Raw genomic sequence first — 22,984 nt, 5'->3', positions numbered from 1 at the left:
CTGGCAGATTGCTTTTAACGATAAGGACCGAGAAAAACTGCATTCATCACACTTAATGGCCTATACCAATTTAAAGTAATGCCGTTTGGATTATGCAACGCCTCTGCCACCTTTGAGCGTATGATGGACTCCTTGCGCCAAGGTTTCAAATGGTCGATATGGGTCTGCTACCTCGACGACGTCATCGTCTTCTCGTCAACGTTTGACTCTCACCTTGAGCTTCTAACAACTATACTTGATGTATTTCGAAAGGCGAATATGCAACTTAACTCGTGAAAATGTCGTTTTGGCCACCGTCAAATTACTCTTCAGGGCCATCTCGTTGACGCATCCGGAGTACAGCCTGATCGCGACAAAACTCGCGCTGTCCGAGACTTTCCGGTTCTGAAGACAGCCGCAGACGTCCGAAGTTTCGTAGGACTATGCTCGTACTTTCGTCGTTTTGTTCCAGATTACGCGACAATTGCTAGACCGCTCACTTATCTTTTGAAGAAAGGCGTACAATTCTCGTGGGGCACTTCAGAAGACGTCGCCGTCTCTTGTCTCGTCACTCTTCTAACCTCAACACTGGTTCTCGCCCACTTCGACCTTGGTGCCCCTGCAGAATTGCGTACAGATGCCAGCGGTCATGGCGTAGGTGCCGTCTTAGCCCAGCGCCAGCGTGGCCAGAATCGCGTTATTGCTTATGCGAGCCGCCTCCTAGAGCCATCGGAGCGCAACTATTTCATTACGGAACGAAAATGCCTTTCTGTTGTCTGGGTGGTTGCGAAGTTCCGCCCTTACCTTTACGGTCGCCCTTTTTCCGTAATCACTGACCATCATGCTCTCTGCTAGCTCTCATCGCTAAAAACATCCTACAGGCCAGCTAGGTCGATGGGTTTTGAGGCTACAAACATTTTCATATTTCGTGTTCTACAAGTCTAGCCCCCTGCACCACGACGCTGACAGCCTGTCGCGTTACCCTGTTGACTACCCTGACTCCTCCAGTATTACCAGTGCTGCTGGCGTATTCTCTGTATCACAGCTGCTTAATTTCGCCGAGGAGCAACGTCGTGACGCCTACATGAGAGCACTCATCGACCGTTTTGAACACTCTCCAGCCGATAACACTCTACGCCTCTTCGCCCTCCGCCACGGTACTCTGTACCGTCGTAACCTTCATGCGGACGGCTCTGAGTTCCTACTTGTGATACCTAAACACCTCCGGTCAACCAATCTAGAAGAGCTTCACGACGCACCAACGGCAGGACACCTCGGCGTATCTCGAACCTATGACCGTGTACGTCGCCATTTTTTCTGGCCGGGCCTTGCCCGTTCCGTACTACGTTACGTCACCGCTTGTGAACTTTGCCAACGACGCAAGAAGCCTTCCCAGCTCCCCTCTGGTTACCTGCAGCCGCTCGACATCCCTGCCGAACCCTTCCATCGTGTTTGCTTAGACTTTCTTGGCCCATTTCCTGAATCTAAATCAGGAAACAAGTGGTTTATAATCGCGGCTGACTACGCGAACCGCTACACCGTAACCCGCGCTCTTCCGACCAGCTGCGCAACTTATGTTGCGGGCATCCTTGTACATGATATCGTTTTGATGCATGGTGCTCCGCGTCAATTGCTAACAGACCGTGGCCGTACGTTTTTGGCCAAAGTCATTGACGACATCATGCGAGCCTGCTATATACAGCATAAATTTACCACCTCCTACCACACTCAAACGAACGGCCTCACTAAGCGTTTGAAGCGCACACTTACCGACATGCTATCGAAATAGGTTACAGACGACCACCGTGATTGGGACCTGGATCTACCTTACATTACCTTTGCGTACAACTCTTCCTGTCTCGAAACTGCTGGCATTTCCCCGTTTTACCTCTTGTATGGCCGAGAACCGACGCTTCTACTAGACATTGTGATTCCGTCTACCACAGCTTCAACTAGCGCTTATGCCCGTGATGCCATCGCCCGTGCTGACCATGCTCGTCAACTTGCGCGCGTTCGTCTACAAGTGTTTTAAGACAAACAGAAGCAACGCTATGACCTCCGTCACCGTGGTGTCCATTTTGTGCCCGACACCCTCGTGTTGCTTTGGTCACCATTGCGTAAAGTTGGCCTTTGTGAGAAACTGCTTTCCTGTTATACAGGCCAATATCGCGTGCTCCGCCAAGTGACCGATGTCACCTATGAAATCATTCTGGCCACGCCCCCTACATCTTCTGCTGTGACAACCAGTGACATTGTCCACGTCGCCCGACTCAAGCCCTACAACTCTCCACGCGCCTTGGATATCTAAAAGCACCATGACGGCGCTTTTGTCGCCGGGGAGTAGTAGTATTACGATATTACGATACTCAAGAGACGAGCCATGGACCGCGAGAACGACGACGAAGTGGGTCTGTGCCCTTGGCGCGAGCGAATGTCGGCCTGGCGCTCTGGCTTCAGTAGAGTGTTAATTACTATAAATAGCCTGTAAATTGCCTCTTCCGTCTATGCCTTTCTACACGTAACAATATTAGAGCAATATTGGAAGCAATGGCGTCCCGAGAAGAGAACTGCGCAATAACCGGCCAGTTCATATCGCTAATTAACGGTAGTTTTATTTACGGTATGTCCTACGACTTATTTTCCTTATTTTCGTGGGTCACGCATAGAAACATCCTCTGCCCATCAACGTAGAGTGTTTACCACATTAGAAGAATTTGCTAAATACCTTTCGAAATGAGTATTTTGATATATGAATTAAATACTAATTAACACCTGCTTCTTTAAGAGACTCTATTTTTGAACGGCGATGGCAACTGAGCCATTCAGCGCATAGCGGACACCCAGAAATCGAAGTCGCCAGGCGCCTCGGGTATATCAGATCCCGCATTTCTGGAGATGTCTGTAGTTTTACGCGTGATTTTTAATGCAAATATGTCTTAAAGAGGAACTTCAAGTGCGAATGTGCACAAAATGGTGCTGCGATAAAAATACGATTACGTTGAAATGTAAGCTGCGTAGATGAGATCGTCCCAGTCCGGGATCTAGTCCTAAATCCTCCACACCCCAGGAAGTGCTGATCTCGCCAAGAGAATACAGCCATTGCCGACGGGAATGGAATGCGGCTATCTGCAGATTTTTAATGTGATTAGCTCGATGAAAAACGTTTATTTGATAAAGTCGCCTTCGGATTGTGGGGTTCCGCCATACTCACTTGACTAGCTGCATGCTTGCATATGCTGTAGTACGTCGTAGCTTAGCATGACGATATTGTCACTTCACGTAGTGAATTATTGTGTTCAGAGCCCAGAAAACTCTGGTGTACCGAATAAACAGATAAAAAGATTTTTTTTTTGAAATGTAGGAATGACTGCAGTTTCCATAAAAAAGTTTTTGTATGGAACTATAGTTATGTTGTAATTTCTACCATTTTTTCCGAGTAATTTTCAATGGCATTGCATGAAGCGAAGAGAGAAATTCCCAAATTATAGATGACAGCCGTACAAATCCCTGTAGTTGCCCGGACTTGTTTCAGTAAGTTAATTCACGATAACCCTCTATGCCACAAATGGAAGCCGTCAGATTTAAAACTCTGCCTTACTTCACTGACAAAACCAGCTTATCGCGTGCAACTCTCAAAATGGCTTCGAGAATTGTAGTAGCGGAAATTCTGGGACACAGACACAGAAAAGAACGAACAGACGGGGAGCTCAGAATGGTGTCCGGCGGCCGTTGCTCTCATTGGAGGGTCAATGAATGATTAGGCGGGAGTATAAAGAAAGCAGACGGTGTTTTGGGGCGCTGGCTCTAAAGTGTCTATTGTGAGGCTTGGCATCCGGGGCCGGACTGGAAAGGGCGGCACCAAATAGTATTGTGCATTTTCGTTGTATGTAACACAAAGGTTCGTTTACGAGTTGATCGACACACGGCCGCATTATTTAGTTCCGGCTGCTAGCCTAACAGCGTACGTGGTATTTAATGCGGTGCTTGTGGGTATGTGGCGCTTTGGAAAGGAAACCCACAAACAAACAAAAAAGGCTTAGTATACAGGTAGAGATAAGATATCCATCTGAATGGAACGTTTGCTCAGCAACGCAGCACTTAGGTCAGGGAATAAGTGAATGATGCTTAACGGAAAAGTGATGATGACTGATGATGACTGCCTTAATGCAAATGTAAAGCAATGTCCCAGATCTGCTCTAATCTCACGCGGAAATTTGATGGTACGTGCTCGACGTCTAGGTAGTCTTCTGCAGGAGCAAAGTTGAGGGCGCAGAATCTCATGCATGGCAACGTTCCCATGTTCGGGAGGGAAATAAATAAGGAGCGCAAAGAAACGGTTCAAATGGCACCTGAGGCACGAGATGAAAAGAAAAAAAAAGAACGAAGGTGCCTTCGTTTTTTCCTAGGGCAGTTAACAGCGATCATGCGGTAAGTACATTACACGACCTAGACCTTCTGTTCGTGCACAATTAGGCAGAAGCAGTCTGACGACGAGAAAAGCATATTGACAAATAATGAGAGGCTTCACCTGGGAAGGGCGCAGCAGCGAAACGTAAGAATTGTGTATAGCACAATATATCCAGCTTAAAAACATCTGGTGACAGCATTGAGCGCTCCGAGAATGGCGATCACAAAGTTCTCTACCATGTTAGCTTGTGAGGCTGTGCCATGTCCAGGAATTTGCGTAGCGCACGTTAAATCTTGCAGAGTAGTAGAGCCCCGGATATCTGATTGATGACGTCAAAATCCTGTAAGGACTTCCCTGAACACACGTGCATATCTTTACGCTGATTTGAAATGCCTCATTATCCTGCCTTGGGCACTGCCGTTTTTTTCAACCATGACGTCTAATCTCGGCTCTATCATTACGCAAAATTTGAAAGCCAGTCGTCTGAAAATCGTACGCCTTCAACCTTTCAAAACATACTTAGAGCTATATAAAGCTCCCCATGCACATAGTAGCAATACTTGCAAACATGGTTTTGCAATTTCTTGAGCTTTCCATGCTTCCCTAATAGGGTCATATACGTATAAGTATCCACTAATTTGGCTAATAATTGTAACAGTTATTTTTGGGTCTAGTCTTTTTTTCAGGAAAAGTACGTCGTCCTAACTTTGGTACTTCTAAGCTAGCTAGTACTTTTTATTTCCTGAAAATTACACGAGTGTCTCGTATGTCGTTGACACATTGCCACATCTCGCGTGGCACGTTAAGACATTCCTTACAGATGTCGCACATCTCGCGGGTAATTTCAAACGAACAAAATTGGTTGTTTTGCTTGGTACCTTGAAGAAGGTATTCCGCTAGTTGGCAGTCTTCGCTACAATACAAGGCACTCTTATTAAGCAAATATCCTTCTATATCTGTTAGGGGGGCTCATTTTACAGTGTGTCCCAGCTAACTTTAACCAGAGTTTAAAAATATGCGAATGCCACGTAGCTGGACAGAGCCGATTTAGTGTTGTTTGTCGTTGCTTGGAGATACTCAGATTCTTTTTTTTTTCATTCTACCTAATTACATAATTAGACCTAAATAATTAATTAACTTTTCAAATATTGTACTTAAATGAAAAGTGTCAATGAGGAAATCGTAGAGCAGCATGAAAAACTCGCGATACAGCTTTCTGTTACTTAATACGTGCTACATAAAAGTGTTTTGCCCGAGCGTGAAAGAAGCCCACGAATACACGCAAAGTGACTAGCGGCCCGCCACGCGGCAATTTTGTGTGCATTTGCGGGCTTCTTTCACACTCGGAAAAACAATTTTATGTCACACGTATTGAGCTACAGAAAGCTGTATCGTGAGCTTTTCATGTCGCTCTACAATTTCCTCATTGAGCCTTTTCATTGATTTAAAGTACTCGAGGAGTTTATTAATTAGTTAAGAGTAATTATCTAACCATGTGGAATGAAAACAATAATTTGAGTATCTCCAAGCGACGGAAAAGAACATTACGTTCATTCTGTCCAGCTATGGGGCATTCGCATATTTTTAATCTCTTGATAAACTTAGCTGGGACACCCTGTATATCGGCGATTGTAATGCATCTTAATGAAAGTCTTTAATCTTCGTAATTCTTTAAGTACGGTGAGCAGTAAGGCACATCGATTTCCAGTGATAATAATACTGTTGTGCACACCACGTCAACGGTGTGTCAGCCATATTCATGGATAACGACGGCTTTCAGCCCTTTTGGGAAATCTGAGTAGTGTGGGTAAGACGCTTGAAAAATGGTCGGAAACATATGGATAGAGTGTTCGCATCTAGTATCACTGCCTCGAACAGTTAATGTGCCTGTATATTTTGGTGCAGCAAAAGAGATCTCCAGGTGCGCCCTGTTGACACAACCATTCAGCAGAGTGCTTCCAAATGCTTGACCATTGCAGTCACTTGCACATCTTCGAATATTTCATGATTCAGCAATTACGCTGCACCATTGGTGCTTTCTCCTCGCTTGTAGAACATGATGTGCAATTACTCAATGATGGCCAAGAGTAAAAATTGCGTAGTTCGCGCTGCATTCCTGCATTTCTTTTTATCTGACGCCCACTACGTAAAAGTGAGCCATCTTCACAGACATTACTTGAGCGTTCTTTCAACCACTGCGTTGCCGTGGTGCCTGAAAATTGCGTCGCCCATTTTGTACTTGTAGAATTTTGGACATGCTCTCAAATATCCTGCCACATCACCTTGTAGCCATGTAGTGTCCGAATGACGGATATATCAGGCCAACAATTCGACAAGAGGACTTAATTTCGTCTGCCTAATCTCCAAGCAGGCACCGTGGAATGTTTGCTGACCACTGGATTTCGTACAATCATGACGAAGCTTCAGAATTATTGCATCACTAGGTTTCGCCTCATTACTCGCCTGCCGCACGTTGGAGAAGGAAGGCGAATCGTGTTTCGCTGAGAGGTGCAGACCGCCTTTCTTATGGTTGAGACGCGATAATTCTACAGTGCTATCAAAGATTCAAGTTGAAAATCTCGTCACATTTATCTATAACGGTAGACCAGTTACGGAATCACTGCTTGCAGAGATATTTAGGCTACTTCGGAAACACAAAGTGAACGGGAAATTAAGGCCAGAAAGTGTACTATTATTTGTCATTGAGCACGCACTGATAATGTACACTTCAAGACAGTCATATCCTCAGGCAAGGTCGTCCCCTTCGATTTATCCAGTCTTTTACAGCGAAGAATGGGCTGGGGTGCGTTTGGCTGGCATTCTCAGATCATGAACAGCAGGTTGCCATTATCCCTCAAGAGAAAAGTGTATAATAGCTGTGTCTTACCAGTACTCACCTACGGGGCAGAAACCTGGAGGCTTACGAAAAGGGTTCTACTCAAATTGAGGACGACGCAACGAGCTATGGAAAGAAGAATGATAGGTGTAACGTTAAGAGGATAAGAAAAGAGCAGATTGGGTGAGAGAACAAACGCGAGTTAATGACATCTTAGTTGAAATCAAGAAAAAGAAATGGGCATGGGCAGGACATGTAATGAGGAGGGAAGATAACTGATGGTCATTGAGGGTTACGGACTGGATTCCAATGGAAGGGAAGCGTAGCAGGGGACGGCAGAAAGTTAGGTGGGCGGATGAGATTAAGAAATTTGCATGGACGGCATGGCCACAATTAGTACATGACCGAGGTTGTTGGAGAAATATGGGAGAGGCCTTTGCCCTGCAGTGGGCGTAACCAGGCTGATGATGATGATGATTACAGCGAAGCTGCTATTGGGATTAGAACTCACAAAAAAATTATAGGCCTAGTTACCATGATTTTATAAAAAAATAAAAAAAGAACTCGTGAACTGAATTTTTTAAGCAAATGGTAGGATAGTTATGGGCAAAAGGCTGTCACGTTCAGAATTGTATAGATTACTTAGGGATTACATTAACAATGTTAGGCTCTAAATATTGTTTCACACAGAAGCTTTATATGAATCGCTTCAGATTTATCTATTCTATTAGTTCACGCTAAAGGGCAGTAATTTTATTTTTGAGGAAAGGGAATCTGTTTAAGTAGTGACAACTAGCAGAAGTTTATTATTTTTTAATTTTTTTATTTATTATAATCTGAAGGTACAGTTGGTCATTGCAGAGGGGAGGCGCAAGGTAAATACAGAGGCAAATCACACAATAGCTGATTACAGACAAAAAATTTTAAGTACAAAGAAGCAACAACTTTCGAAAAAAGTGACAAAGCTCAATACGTGGAAGTCAATAATTAATAAAAAGAACTGGGAAAAATAAGGAAGAAAGGCAGCAACATGGCAAAAGCATCGCAAATATGCTATACAAGGTAGTGAGAATTGTAAATAGAAAGTTGGAAATCGTAGCAAAAATACATAGCGTAACAGAAAGATAAAGGAAAAAAAAGAAATACCATATAAAAATACAAGCCATACCTTAAAATTGTGGCATAAAAGCAGTAACTATACAAAACAAGCAAACGCAACATTAATTTATAACATGAAACTTTGAAGTGTGGTTTTAAAGTTATTGGTGTCAGTAATGCTTGTAAATAATGCGGGTAAGTTATTCCAATCTTTGCTCGTTTGGGGAATAAATGAATATGAAAAGCCGATGGTGTTGCAGCGCGGAATGTTTACCTTTTAGCGGTGGTAAATGTGAGATGAAATGTATGGTGGCGGTTTAACAAAGATAGAACGTAAATATGCGTTTTGGTAGTAGATTTTATGGAAGAGACATAGGCGAGATAGTTTTCTGCGGGTTGATAACAGCGGGAGGTGTGGGAGAGCGTTCATGTTAGTGACAGACAGACAGACAATGAACTTTCGCAGTTCATTGTCTCATTCTCACCAACTACCAGTTCTTTGGTAGTTGGTGAGAATGAAACGGGCTGAGTGATTCTGTATTACCTCTAGAGACTGTGTAAAGGTGTCATGGCCAGGGTCCCATACTGATGGTGCGTACTCAAGCTGCTCGCAAATGTAAGTTGTGTACAATAAGAGTTTATGCAATGATGGTGCTAGAGAACATTTCCGATGAAAGTATGCCAGTGTACGAGTGGCCTTAGAGGTTGTGTGATCAATATGAGTTTTCCAGGATATATTGCTGGCATTGTGAACCCCGAAGTATCGGTGTGACATAACATAACACATTCTAGTGGGATGTTATTTGGCGTATTGGTGGGGCAGATCACGTTAGTACGAGAAATCCTCATAGTCTTAAATTTTTTAATGTTTAATTCCATGCGACACGTACGACACCACTCATTTATATTATTGAGATCCTGCTGAATTGCTAGAATATCTGAGGAATTAGGTATTTTACGATAGAAGACGCAGTTATCCGCAAATAGACAAATGTTCAAGGAAATGTGAGTGGACAAGCCATTAATATAAATTAGGAATAATAAAGTACCGAGCATGGACCCTTGAGGGATACCGGAGTCAACTGGACCTAAATGTGAGTTAGCGTCATTAGTGGTTACAAATAGAACACGTGATGTGAGAAACGCGCGAATCCAATCAATTACGGATGGGTCTATCTTTAGAACGTTTAATTTATGAAGAAGCAATGCAAGGTTCACTTTGTCAAATGCTTTAAAAAAAGTCAAGACATATACAGTCTGTGAATCTAAATAGACATGTAGGTCATTAGTGAAGGGGATAAGCTGAGTGTCACAGGAGATGTTTTCACGGAATCCATGCTGCATAACTGTGAAGAAGTTGCTATTTTCAAGAAAATTAACTAGATGTGTGTATATTATATTGTAATGAACAATTAGGGGAGTCCAGACACAACTATTTGTTGTGGGCTAACTTGTGCCCTGGGGCTAAATAAAAAGCACTGCCGTGTTCTGAACAGAAGATCAGGAATGCCTTCTTCTTTCTCGAGCGTCGCTTCACCTCTTATTCTTCTTGTAGACGCTGACAACGGCCATCTATGATGCGAGTTGTTGTTGTTGTTGTTGTTATCCTGAGTGGCCGTGGCACATACCCACAGTGGGGGATTGGCCAATAATCGGGTGGTTCAATTAGGTGCATAAAAATAATAATAATAAGAAGGGAGCTCACAATTCGAGCGTTGGAGTTTAAAAGTAAACGTTTTGTGTTTGGAGAAAAAAGGAAATATCAGATGAAAACCGGGTATACAATAATAATAATAATAATAATAATAATAATAATAATAATAGTATAATATAATAATATTTATTGCCACTTTGTAGAGGATAGAGAGAGGGTCAGGCCCGTCAAAGCCAACAGGAGGCTTGAAGGACTGGGCCCGGCAGTTTACGGCAGAGGTTACAAAATGGCAACAACAAGCAAAACATTGTAAGGAACAATAGGTTCAGCTGAAGAAATAGCAAAACAAGGCAATCACAAAACCAGTATCAAGGACATCCGTACTAACTCCAAGGAAACAAAGCTTAAAATACATAATCTCATACATCTAAGCACCAACTGTAAAATAATACAAGGATCAACTCAATGTTCTCAAATAAGTTTTTAGGTTCCGCATAGAGTTTACAGCAAAAAGTTCTTCTGGTAGCCCATTAAAAATGTCCGGCACATAAGCACACCGTCTTGCCTTTCCATACCTTTTTACACTCCGTGGTACAAAAGATCGAATGGTATTTCGCAACTTCCGGTTAGGATCCTACTTAAATAAAAATTCTGAATTCCAAAAGTGGCGATGAAGAACTGTTTGTACAAAAACAGAATGGAATGAAGGAAGACGTAGGAAGCTGAAAATGTCGGCCCCAGAAGGGATATGACAATTATATGCAATGCTCTTTAACATGTTTTTTAAGACGCTATAAATTCGGCAATGCCAACGGGAAGGACATGACGCAAATAAGGTAATTCCGTTTCTAAGAGCCCTATGCGCAAGTGCATAAATTACAGTTTTCTTTACATACATTGGAGCCAAAAATCTGATATTAAAGAGTAACCACGAGACCTTCCGCAGCCTGGTACAAATGTAAGCCAAGAGGTCATGCCATGATAGACTGCTATCAAAGATCACCCCGAGGTTTTTGAACGAATTTACATACTCAACGGGTTCGCAACGACAAGAGAGAGAATCATGGTCATGTAAAAATACTTGTTTGTCTATAAGGGCTGTCTTTAGCGGATTTCTGAAGCATATTATTTTGGTTTTCTGTGTGTTAACTGAAATTCCGTTATCAGCGAACCATTTCATTACATGAATCACGTTTTCCTGCAACGTATTAACTGCAGTCTCGTAGTTTATATGTCTTGTGAGCAAAACAGTGTCGTCTGCGTACTGAAATATGGAACACTTGGAAGTTATTAAGCTCAAGTGATTTGTAAATATCTTAAAGAGTAGTGGGGACAGAATGGACCCTTGTGGTACACCAGCCTTCACAGGCAGCTGGCTACTATATTATGATTGGTTGTTTAAACTAACAATTTGAGAACGACCACTCCAAAAATTCCTGAGAATGGCATAAAAGGGACCTCGAAAGCCTAGTAAGTACAGTTTTTCTAAAAAAACAGTATGGTTAAAAGCATCAAAAGCTTTCTTTACGTCTAGAATAGAGGGCGCAGCTAAACGAGTTTTCCTCGAATGCTGCGTACAATTGGCCTGCAAATTCCTCCAGAAGATGTATGGTGCCCCTTCCTGGGATAAAACCGTATTGACGGTTTGAAAGGACAGAAAATTTGTTGAAGAAGGACATCATGCGTTCAACTAGAAGTTTCTTCAGTATTTGGGAAAGGATCGGCAAAACAGAGATCGGTCGATAGCTCGCAACTGCGTTCTTCTGGCCTCCCTTGAACAGTGGTCTTACAATAGCGGTCTTCAACTTTTCTGGCAAGACGGCATGTTCTAAGACGTCGTTAAACAGAAAGAGCATAATGTCCGAAAGAGCGTCAAAATTTCTTGCAATAGTGCCGCCGATATGCCATCTATTCCAGCGGCCTTACTCCGCTTGAAGCTAACCACTAATCTGGCAAGATCTTCCTTTGATGACTTAGGAAGATATGCAGAAGCTGACAAAGATTGTTTTAAAGTGCATTTAGCGCCTTGTCGAGTTTCTACCATTTCTGCTGCGAGCGCGAAATACTTATTGAAACTATCAGCTTTTGAGACAGGCTCTACTACTGAAATATCAAAACTAGGCGCATTCCCGTTTTGCCCACGAAGATGGTTAATCAGAGACCACATCTTTGAAGGATTTTTAAATGCTCGTTTGAATTGCTGTTGAAAGTACAGGTGTCGAGCTGATCGAATAAGTGCTACAACTTTGTTTCTGGCTGCTCTGTAATCTGAGCGAAGGTCTGCGTTTTTAGGAGCCTGCTTGGAACGTCTCCAAAGCCAGTCTCTGTTCGCGATGGCCCGTAAAATTTCAGGACTAAGCCAATCATGATTCAGCCTTTTTTTATGCGTAATTTTTCGTGTACAAGTATTTTTGAGCTCATCAAGTTTACGGCACATATTTAAGTAAGCTACCTCTGCTGAATCGTCCGCAATTAAACTTGTCGAGTGAAAAGATGCCACTAATGCATCCAACTTTCTTTCATCTGTTATTAACATGGCTATCTTATTAACATCACTGAAACTTGATGAAACAGTTCCAGACTGTGGAGAAAAACGACAGGCGGTTAAATAATGATCAGCCAGTAGCTGAGAAATGATACATGAGGTCAAGGTGTGATTCGGCGCACGAACAGCTATGCGGTCAAGACATGACTTAACTTGACGACCGCACAAGAAATGTTCACGTGTGGGGGCAGTGATTGTGTTTTCTATTCCATAGGCTGAAAGTGAGGATAAGTAATCTGAAATAGAAATTTTGTTTGAGCTTAAGATATCAACGTTCCAATACCCTGTTAGGCAGAACAACTCAGCATCTTTGTACCTGAGAATTATTTCCTCGAGTTCCATTACAAATCTTGTCATGCTACCAGATGGTGGCCTGTATACCGCGAGTAATGTAAAAGCAGCGTGTAATAAATTCACGTTCAGAGCAAAACATTCCGCATGCATAAATGTAATGCCAACAGCTGAAACATCGTATTTTTCACTCACAAAGACCGCGATCCCTCTTCCACGGCGTGCCGGGCGTACAATAAAACTGGGACGATAACCGTTCACTGTGAACGTATCTAGACAGGACTCTGGTGCATTTATCTCGGTGAGAACAAATATATCCACAAAACCCACCGATTCTTCTGCTAAAATCTTGAATTGTTCCCAATATTTGCGGAGACTACGAATATTCAAGTTTATCAACGTGAATTCATGATGTTTGTTTCGGCCAAAGTTTGCTTTAAACGTGGCAAAGTCTGGAAATTCTTGTGTACTAAGTAATGATCGGTCAGTCATTTTATCCTATCGATGTCCGCGTCGCCAGTAATTCGAATGAGTGTTGCGGCTTCGTCTTTCTTTGCGAATATTTTGCCGCCCCTTACCGATATGAATTTTTAGCCTGCTTTCTTTCCTGTGGTCCTTGCTAACCAAAATAACCTTCTCTTGAACTGCGACAAATTTTCATTGAAATACAGCTGGTCCAATGACTCCGATTCAGAAAGGCTCTGTAGCTTGCCTCGCGCTGCGTGCCAGTGTTCCCGAACCGCAATTGAAGCGAATCGTACCAAGATCGGCGGAGATGGCTTCTTGCTTGGAAGACGGTGTATAGCCACCACTTCTCCATTGCGAGGCTTCTCTAGTTCGAGTTTCTCGGCCAGCTCATCAGTCAGGTTTTCATCTGTTCTCGATTTCAAGCCATGAATTTCTATGTTGGCGTTCCTGCTATGTTGTTCGGAATCATTTAGGCATTGCTGCAGTTGATGAACCAATGATATTTGGGCCACCACCCTTTTTTGTAGTTGCTGCACTTCTTTCCTGCAAGCCGAGACTTCCTCTTTATCAGCTTTAAGTTGTTCGACCACAACATCGTATTGTGCAGATAGGAACTTCACGGATTCCTCTACGACATTAACCGCTGTACAAAGCCTTGTGAATTCTGTCTTTAACAGAAGCAGGGAATCCACCTTCGCGTGGAGCTCTGGCAGTGATTCCACATTTCGATTGATGACCTTTTTCTCTGCTAAAAGTGCTGCTAGCGCATCGGAGCTGTCCGTAGGTTGTGGCACCTGTTGCGAACTGGAGCCAGTACGTTTTTTGTTAGTAAGGCAGGTTTTGCACACCCAGACTTCTCGTTTTTGTGGTCCTATCGTATTGAACGTGTTCGGAGCAATGCCAGAGATTCTGCCCCAAATGATACGGTTCTTTGCAATCCATACATCTAATGTAACGGCCATCGTCGGGCAACGCCTTCTGACACACAATACATTGATCACCGTCACACATAACAGTGCAACAATACACACTAACACTCAGCAGTCATCAGTCCGCGACAAAAAAACAAAAAACTAGGAAACTAAAAGCAAGGTACAGAAAAGCACTCTACTTGTGCAGAAAATAAACGTCAGGCTGTGGCAAAAATCTGCCGCCGACTGCAGAAGGCCGGGAATTCGTCCAGTCTTTTTAAAGGCAGCGCTGAGACGAAACAGGAGCCCTCTGGTGTTCTGGCTGGTCGAAGGGGAGGCGATCTTACTTGTACCGGCTTGAAAATTGCCACGTGAAGATCTAATTGTCGCGCGTGAATAATAATAATAATAATAATAAAAATAATAATAATAATAATAATAACAAATAAGAAATAAAAGAAAGCTATGGTTGGGAGGGAGAACGATCAGTCTAACATGCAAATCGATTGGTTTCAATTAGGTAATTTTGGATTGCCAAGCAAACATTTCCGTGGCTGAACCCAATACTGGAGGTGCCAAAAGATGGGATCACAGGCACTGATAAAGTTAGACCAATAGAGCGAAGCGGGATTTCGAGTAGTCGTTTTCTTATAATAGAACAACGTCTGCAAGACAACAAGAAATGGCCTATTGTCTCCGCTTCGCCACAGAGTGAGCATAATGGTGAGGGGACCAGACCAGACCTGTGGAGGCAGAAGTTCAATGCAGGTATACGGCAGCGCAGCCTCGTCATAAACACTTCAGTTTTCCGTGTTCACCAAAAATCTGTGTTCCAAGGGTGTAGGAGATTTCCGTAATCCACAGAGTTGGTAATTGCGGAGCCTGATACTGTCTGTATAATGACACTCCTGTGAAATCTAGCAGCACTAACATAAGCACTCAAAGGGCAGCAAGGGAGAATCGGGCCACTTATCGATGCCTTGGCTAGAGAGTCTGCAATTTCATTTATGATTAGTCCTTTATGGCCAAGCACCCAAATCAAACGCACGCTTCTCAAGTACCCAGGTACCAATGAATGAAATGTCATCATCACGCGATGATCACTAGAAGCAGTAACGGGTGAGCACAATGATAACGAATCAGTGCCAATCACGGTTGACGTAATTGATGGTCCTAATTTGCGTAATGCCAACACCACGGCCATGAATTCGGCTGAAAAGACCGGTATGAAATCTGGCAGCCGAAGAGGAAATGTCCAATCGAGAATCGGGGCAAAATATTCCAACACCTGAATTTTTTTCACATTGTGAAGCATCTGTCGCAATTACAGTGTTTGTTTGAAGGTTTTTCAGATGATCTTCTATATACCCTCTTGAATACGGTGTGGAAGTAATTTTGCATTATTAGGAAAACATGTCATCGAATTGAATATCCATTGCAACAGCTCTGTCGAGAATAGGAAGTACATCACATATGCGCACGCCCTAATAGTCAAGTAATTTTAGCACAAATATAATTTGCGGAGTATATAGTCGCGGCGAGATGACACCGAAAAACAATGCAGTTTGTGAAATAAAGATTGTTTGGGGATGACGCAGTGGTGATTAATAAATCCTTAAGAACGTCTGCACTGTCAAAAGCCGGAACCTGCATGAAAGTGGAGGAACACGGGACTCTAGATAAAGAATAGAATTTGCAGCAAATTTAGGAAGACATAAACACAGACGTAATGATTCTCTTTCTAAGAGAATTAGAGGACGGAACATGTAGGCTGGAGCTCCAGAGACGAGCACACAACCAAATTCTAATACAGGGCGAACTTACCTACGATATATCATTAGGAGTGTATCTCTTCTCAATCCTATTCGACGACTGCTCACCCTACGCAATATGCCAATTGCGCGGGTACCTTTTCCTGTCACATGATCAATATGTGAGCACCAGTTGAGAGAGGTGTTATAAATAATTCCGAGGTATTTAACAGATTCCACCTGTGGTATGTCTTGAATGTGGTAAGGCAATGAAATGTGCACTATGTCGGGTATCGGAAAAGCGAGAACAGCAAATTTGCTGGCATTGAGTGCAACGTGACCAACATCTAACCACCTCTCCAGAGCATAAAGGTAAGTTTGCAGTTGTTGGCATAGCGTGTTGATATCGTTTGCAGATGCAAAAAACGCAATATCGTCTGCATAAACATAAGTAGTTATTTCTTGATGACAAGATAGTGTGCTCATGAGTATACTAAAATGCACCGGGGAAAGGACTGAGCCTTGCGGTACGCCCCTCTTTTGTTTGTGCTTAGAAGAAGAAACGTCGCTCTCGTAGCAATGCAATTCTCTTTCACCGAAGAATGACAAAACCCACGCTACTATATACCCAGCAACACCACAGGAAGTTAACCGATTGATCAATACAGTGTGCTGCATAGTGTCGTATGCTTGAGCGATATCGAGCGTCACTAAAACAGCGTATTGCTTATGACGTCGAGCGAGTTGTATTCGGCTTTCTAGGTCGACGTGGGCATGCCAGGTGGAGCAGCCGGCCCTGAAACCAATCTGAAAGTTAATTACGTGACAAATGTTTTTCACCGAATTGAGGGTACAAAGGGAAGAGCAGCCGACTGCATCTCTGTTCCATGCTCCCTCAGCTCGTTTGCGCCAGTAAATTTTTTACTTCGCCAGTCCTGCAAACTTGTTTGTGACTTGCCCTTAACATGCAGAGCTGTTGCAGGCTCGGAGTTTATTCCAGGGCCTAGGTGTTCCGCGAACTACACCCGATTGTTGCTCTATCGCGTTGCGAATGCGTTGCTTGAGGAAGCGGTGCTCGAAGTACCGGTTGGCTTCTGCATAGCACCCCCCGCCCCCCAACAGAATGCAATGTAGTACTGCAAATTACCACCTCCCATTGCATGCTCAACGTATTCCTGTATAGTAAGCGGTGTTGGTTCTTGATAATTTTTTTCGTTATCTATAATAGGCAACACTTCAGCAGCGTAATGTCGGGCATATGCATGCGAGACCTTCAGTTCGAAGTATTAGTTTAAAGAGTAGGAAGGACGCTTAACAATTTTTATCTTCTGATTTCTGCGTTGTGGTTGCCCATAGTGCTAATTAAATGTGTATACAAAATTTGCAGACGAACCAAAGCCAGCAGACGTAGGCCCAGGTGCCTCCCTCGTTCGCTTGCTTCGCGACTTTAGACAAATGCCGCTGATTTTATGAGCTAGCCAGTTATGCTTGCCCGTAAAGTGCTAGCATAGCAGGAAACGAATTAGTCGATTTGTTAAATAATGTGGCTTATATAGTGATGCCGAAATTAACCTTATTTTATGCTGTGCAATGCAAACACGATGCGAGATAAATGTGCCAAAGAAGGAACTGTGTGTTTCCGCTATGTTCGAGGGAAGTACCTAGTAATCGATCCCCTCCTAATTGTGGTCTTATCGTAATCACCCGTTAGACGTAGAACTTTCCAGTAGTGCAGCAGCACTAGTGCATACGCAGCACCTCGATGTGCCTCATCAAACTTGAGTCATCCTGTGCTTGCTTCTGTGGCCACGATGGCGTATAGTGTTCCCGAGACACGCTACGCGGAGAGGGTAACTAGAGCATCAATTTCTCAGAATTCATCCACTTTGAGCTATTCATTCGCCCAACTGTCTGGAACATGGCCATTCAAAACGACGCAGGAGAAATCATTGAAATGGATGATGACCTTTTTGAGGATACATGCGTACTAATTATGTAACAGTTGCCTGGCTCAGCTATATTACGAATAATTTATGCAATGTAGTTTTGATTGATTGAATTTGTGTTCATGAAACCACACGTCGCACTGGGTGTATCATTTTGTCAGCTCAGCCCACTTGCTCCCAACCTGTGTGTACGCACTTGTCGTATCTGTATGTTCGGAGTATCTAATCTGTGCATTCTGCTCATGTGCGTGCCGATAGATCACGGACCACATAGCAACGTTATGTACCTGTTAACCTCTTTGGGACTCTGCATAATGTAGTGTTGAGTTTTTTACCGCAATTGATAACAACACATTTCTGCATATCGCGGACTACTGGCGACTTCGATTTGGCTGCACTTTCCGCGCCAGTTGATATAGTGCAGCGGTTACATTCTTCATTGGACAATGCAATTTCACTTTGCGTAATAGCCAGTTCAACATGCGTTTACGGTTCTCCCGTACTTAGTACTTTGGTTCTGCAGGCATCGTGCAAGCTTTTGGTGGCAACCAGATGGCGCAGCCCTACAGCTGCCACGGTACTGGCCCTTCGAGGCACTTTGCGTGTATTCGCGGGCTTCTTTCACATACGGAAGTGCAGTTTTATGCAGCACGTATCGGGCAACAGAAAGCTGCATTGGGAGCTTTCCATTTTGTTCTATATTTTCTCATTGACATTTTTCATCTAACTACTATATTTGAGAAGTTGTAGATATAAATTAAGAGTAATTATGTAATTACGCGGAATGCAAAGAATAATCAGAGTATCTCCAAGCGGCGGCAAACAACACTTCCTTGTGGCATTGAATATTCATTGCATTGAATATTCAATGCAATGAATATGCATTGAATATTCCAATGCCACTATGTGGCATTGGAATATTCTTGAAGTTTGGCTAAAGTTACGTGGGACACCACGTAGATATCGATTAAGTGCAACGTTCTAACTGAACATGCAAAGAAGCGTACATAATCTGGAATGTCTGGCAAATTTACAGCAAAATATACTGCATTACATAACGAAGCATGGTGAGCCTCAGTTTTAACCAGCACACAGTATCTTGATCTTCATTATTACATATTAACAATGTTATCCTCCCATGAAATAGTATACATTACCCATTTGTTTAGTTTTTGTACGTACCTGCTATATATTACAGCTTGTGTAAGCTAATTTTGTGGCAATTGTCTGAGTGGTACCACGCCCATGCCAAAATATATTTAATTAGGGGCTGTGGGCTCATCATGCAGCACACCTGCACTTTTTATTTGCAGCCGTACAATCAGCATAACTCATTTCCATAAACCATAAACTCATTTCCCTTCACTTCATCTCCGTAGTTTGGCGCGGAGTCAGTCGCCGGTTTTTCACCTGACAGAATCGCAAGCCACGCTGCCAGACCGAAGATGTAGCACCAGTGCGGGCGGCTCTGCTCAATGTAATCACACAGTCATTCATGCCGTAAAGCCTGCTCGTATAATGTCGGTTCACAGTGCATACATAAAGTGCATAGACCACCCAGTTAAATACATCACGATAGTAAAGGACTTCCTGGATTTTCAAAAGTTTCTTATACGCAAGTGTCGCGTTCTTAGGAAAGTATCGCGTTTTGCGCATAAAAATGGAAGCGAAAGGTAATTCAAATGATAGAGTTCCCCAAGTGTTCGAAACATTCTATTAGTAGAATAATGGTTAGGGTTACTCGGAGGCTCCCACAATGCTCCTTGATTCTAATGGACAAAAAAGGTGATTTAGTAATCCTTCCGGCTTCTATTTTCCAGTATAACGACGCGTGCGCGTCAGACGTGATGGCAGAAGCAAGAAAAGAAAGTTATGCCGAAAGCTGTATTCAGCGCTTGTCCTATCATTTTCTCTGTGCTTGGTTTTCGCTCCCTCTGGTAATCTCTGACAACCAGTAGCAGCAGTGTAATCTGAACAAATGATGTTTTTACTACCATCATTGTCATAAAAATGACAACACAGTTGTCATATTTAGGACAATTGTGTTGTCGAGCAAAACAGCACTCCTGTGTAACATTTATAGGGTTCTTCGTATATTGCCTTTTTGTGCCTTAATGTGATCGCACGCACAAATTTTACTTTGTTCTCGCTCTGTTTAACCTTTTCATTGTGCACGTGCGGCAGAGATGAAATGATATGGCTCAATGGAGATCGTGCTTCCCTATATGTGCCTTTCATCACGTTGAAATCATCGTCTTTTTATTAAACGTTGACGTTGCAGACATAATGTAGAGCTCTGATTCGCCAAACCTTTAAAAGCAATCGCGTGCCTTGCCTTGAACAAGCATCGTTCCAATTACTGGTGGACTGAACATTTTTCGAGGTGTAATTGCAACTACCGCGTGCAGTCGTGCGAGGAAGAAATAATGGCCGTTTTTGAGCGCGCTAGTTTCAAGGTGAGTTCGTCATCATGCAAGTCGGTCAGGAGGTTCTTTCTGTTTAATCTCTGGCTTCATTTGGTGCTTTGGCTGTTTTTTTGCTTTGACTTTGGAAATGCTATAATGGCGAGGACAATCCTTACGTTTGGCGTCGGTCATAGCATCAAAAATGACCTATTTCGTGGAAACGGAGAGCTTCATTTAACGATAATGATCTTAAGCACAGTGTCGGTGAGATTGAAAGGTGGACTGCTTGAAGACAAAATAAAGAGATAAAAAGAGATAAAGAAACGTAACTGCGGACCACCGGAAAGCATGAAAATAACAAAAATTAAAGCGTGGACCACATTTCTTTTTCGAATGTACACCGTTTGCTACACCCATTGTAAAAGAGGAAACACTAAGGTGAATTCCATAAATACTGTCGAGGGCGTTGCCTCACGAAGTTCGCCGTGAATGAGAGTCAAGAGCTGCCTTTCGCAGTCTAAGTTTGATCACTGTCTTGCATCGCGGCAAACGGGCAGAAGGGGGCGTGGTTCTCCTGCTCGTTTGCGTTTACACGGTTGGTCTCGTTTACATAAAAGCAGCACGACCCTGCAAAGAAGCTCGCTCCTTCTACCGCGTATACATTCGCCATTTTCCTCGCTTTGCTTGCGCCGGTAACCACTGGTGCGGTGAAGGAAGGAGCGGCCGCAGCCCGGTAGAGGGAAAGCAAAATCATAAGCAAGACAAGAGAAGCGAACTCGCCCGCCCAACTTCACAGCGAGTCGCGCGTGCACCATGCCGCCTCTGAAAACCGGAAAAAGGCTGGAGAATGTGGTTGAACTCTACAACGTTGCACTTGCATGCACTGTTGCTTGCGCCGCAGTGCTTCAAAAAGCATGACGGGTCTCTTAAGTGATAGCTGGTGCATTTGGACAATTGCGGGAGCGCCCAGTTGCTTTTCATCCGTAAGTTACAGCTAGGTTGACAAGCCCGTATACCTTGGCGGTACATTGTGAATTAAGCGCACCGATATTTGCGTATATTGTTACGTTGTAGTGACGGTAAAGAACACAGTAGAATTACTTTGAATGACGAAACAAACTTTTATTGGGCGAACTTGTGGGCACAAAAACAGGCTACACTCAAAGCACAGCCATAGCGGCGAGCACATCCGGCGATCACCGAAATCTGATCTGCCGGTCAAGCGGGTCGGTTTTTACACATGAGCTGTTGAACGGTTCACAGTTATCGCTGATGCCCGCATGTCTTCCAGAGAGTTCTACACCATTCGCGTCGCGCATACATGCAATCAGATTACACAAGGTTCGGTGTCAACAGACAGGAGATAGAACCATCGATAACATTTCACAAACTTCTGATACATGCAGGCGCGTCCCTCGCGGAGCGATTACGTTTGTTAGATGGTGAAAAGCACTCACCCAAAAAAAGATAAACAAGTCCACGTTTTAATATTTTGCTGTTAGCAAATTACCCCCTCTAACTGCCCATCAAACGAAAAAGTATTGTGTTAGAATGAAGTCTACATTTTGTACAATGTCTTGTTCGGGCCGTTACGTCGGCTGGGTGGCAAGAACAACATAAAAGAAAACGAAGGGGCCGGAAAATAAACGTGTCCCACCACAGAGACCGACAAACCCCTGGAGATATGTTTTGCGTTACGCGTCGCTTTCGAGGCGAGAAGAACACGAGTGGGGAACAACGCCCTCGAACGCGGTTGAAGGGAATGCAGCGCGACGAATGGACGCTTCGTATTGATGGCGCGCGCACGTGTTAGTGTGTGCAACACCTTCAAGGAGGGACGGCCGATAGGGTATCTTTTTGAGCCAGTATAACTTAGCAAGGGAAGGAAGGAAGTGAACGAAAAACCGACTGATATCTCTCGGCCGACGGCAGCAGATGCTTGTTGCGTTTACCTCGAGTATTTCTTCTGTCGTATAAAGATATGTAGCCACTGCAATCGATTTGCCATGCAGCACTGAAGAGAACGAACACATACTTTGGAAGTGCAGGCCTCCCACTTGCTCGCCAATTGTATTCAGGTCAGTTTTCTTTAGGTGATCCGCGGGAGAGTCAAAATGGCTGTATTTGTTATACATAAATTCGGTAGCTTTTCACTGAAAGCTTTTTAGTTTTGCAATAATCTTCTTTGTGCAAGAAAGCCAGAATGTAATTTAATATTCAAGAACACAACACATACTGTGTGGGCAAACTCATTTTATGCAGATGCTGATTCAAGCGAAACCTAAACAGATAGAAGTTAAGATAGTGATATAAAAGTCATGTGAGTTACTTTGTTGTACCATTTCATGTTTCTGATCAGAATCACGCCCCAATACTTATATTGTATTACTCGACATAGCGCAGCGCCAAGTATTCGTGTTCGAAGATAATTGGTACCAATGTACTTGCTATCAGTACTAGTACCAGTACCAGCCATTATCAGAATTATATTGCCCGTCCTTGACAAGTCTTTATGGAGAATAATAAAATAATAGATATTGGAGTTTTACGTGCTGAAACACAATCTGATTATGGGGTACGTCGCATTAATTATGAATACATGGAGTTCTTCAAGGTGCATCCAATGCACGGTGCACGAACATTTTTTCATTTCGTCCCCATTGAAATGCGACCGCAGCAGCCGGGATTCGAT

The 22,984-nt window shown here is 43.4% G+C and overlaps 1 protein-coding gene and 1 long non-coding RNA gene across 2 annotated transcripts in view; both read left to right on the top strand.

The window, feature by feature from the left end:
* The window catches only part of LOC135916655 (uncharacterized), a 139,145-nt gene that overhangs the window by 73,972 nt on the left and 42,189 nt on the right, over window positions 1-22,984 (top strand). The gene's annotated exons all lie outside the window — the stretch shown is intronic.
* LOC139059442 (uncharacterized) overlaps window positions 1-22,984 on the top strand; it is a 60,530-nt gene that overhangs the window by 7,070 nt on the left and 30,476 nt on the right. The gene's annotated exons all lie outside the window — the stretch shown is intronic.

This window comes from Dermacentor albipictus, chromosome 4 (genome assembly GCF_038994185.2).
Source record: "Dermacentor albipictus isolate Rhodes 1998 colony chromosome 4, USDA_Dalb.pri_finalv2, whole genome shotgun sequence".
Classification (NCBI taxonomy): domain Eukaryota; kingdom Metazoa; phylum Arthropoda; class Arachnida; order Ixodida; family Ixodidae; genus Dermacentor; species Dermacentor albipictus.
The sequence above is the reverse complement of the archived record's forward strand: the minus strand, read 5'-3'. Positions and strand labels throughout refer to the sequence as shown.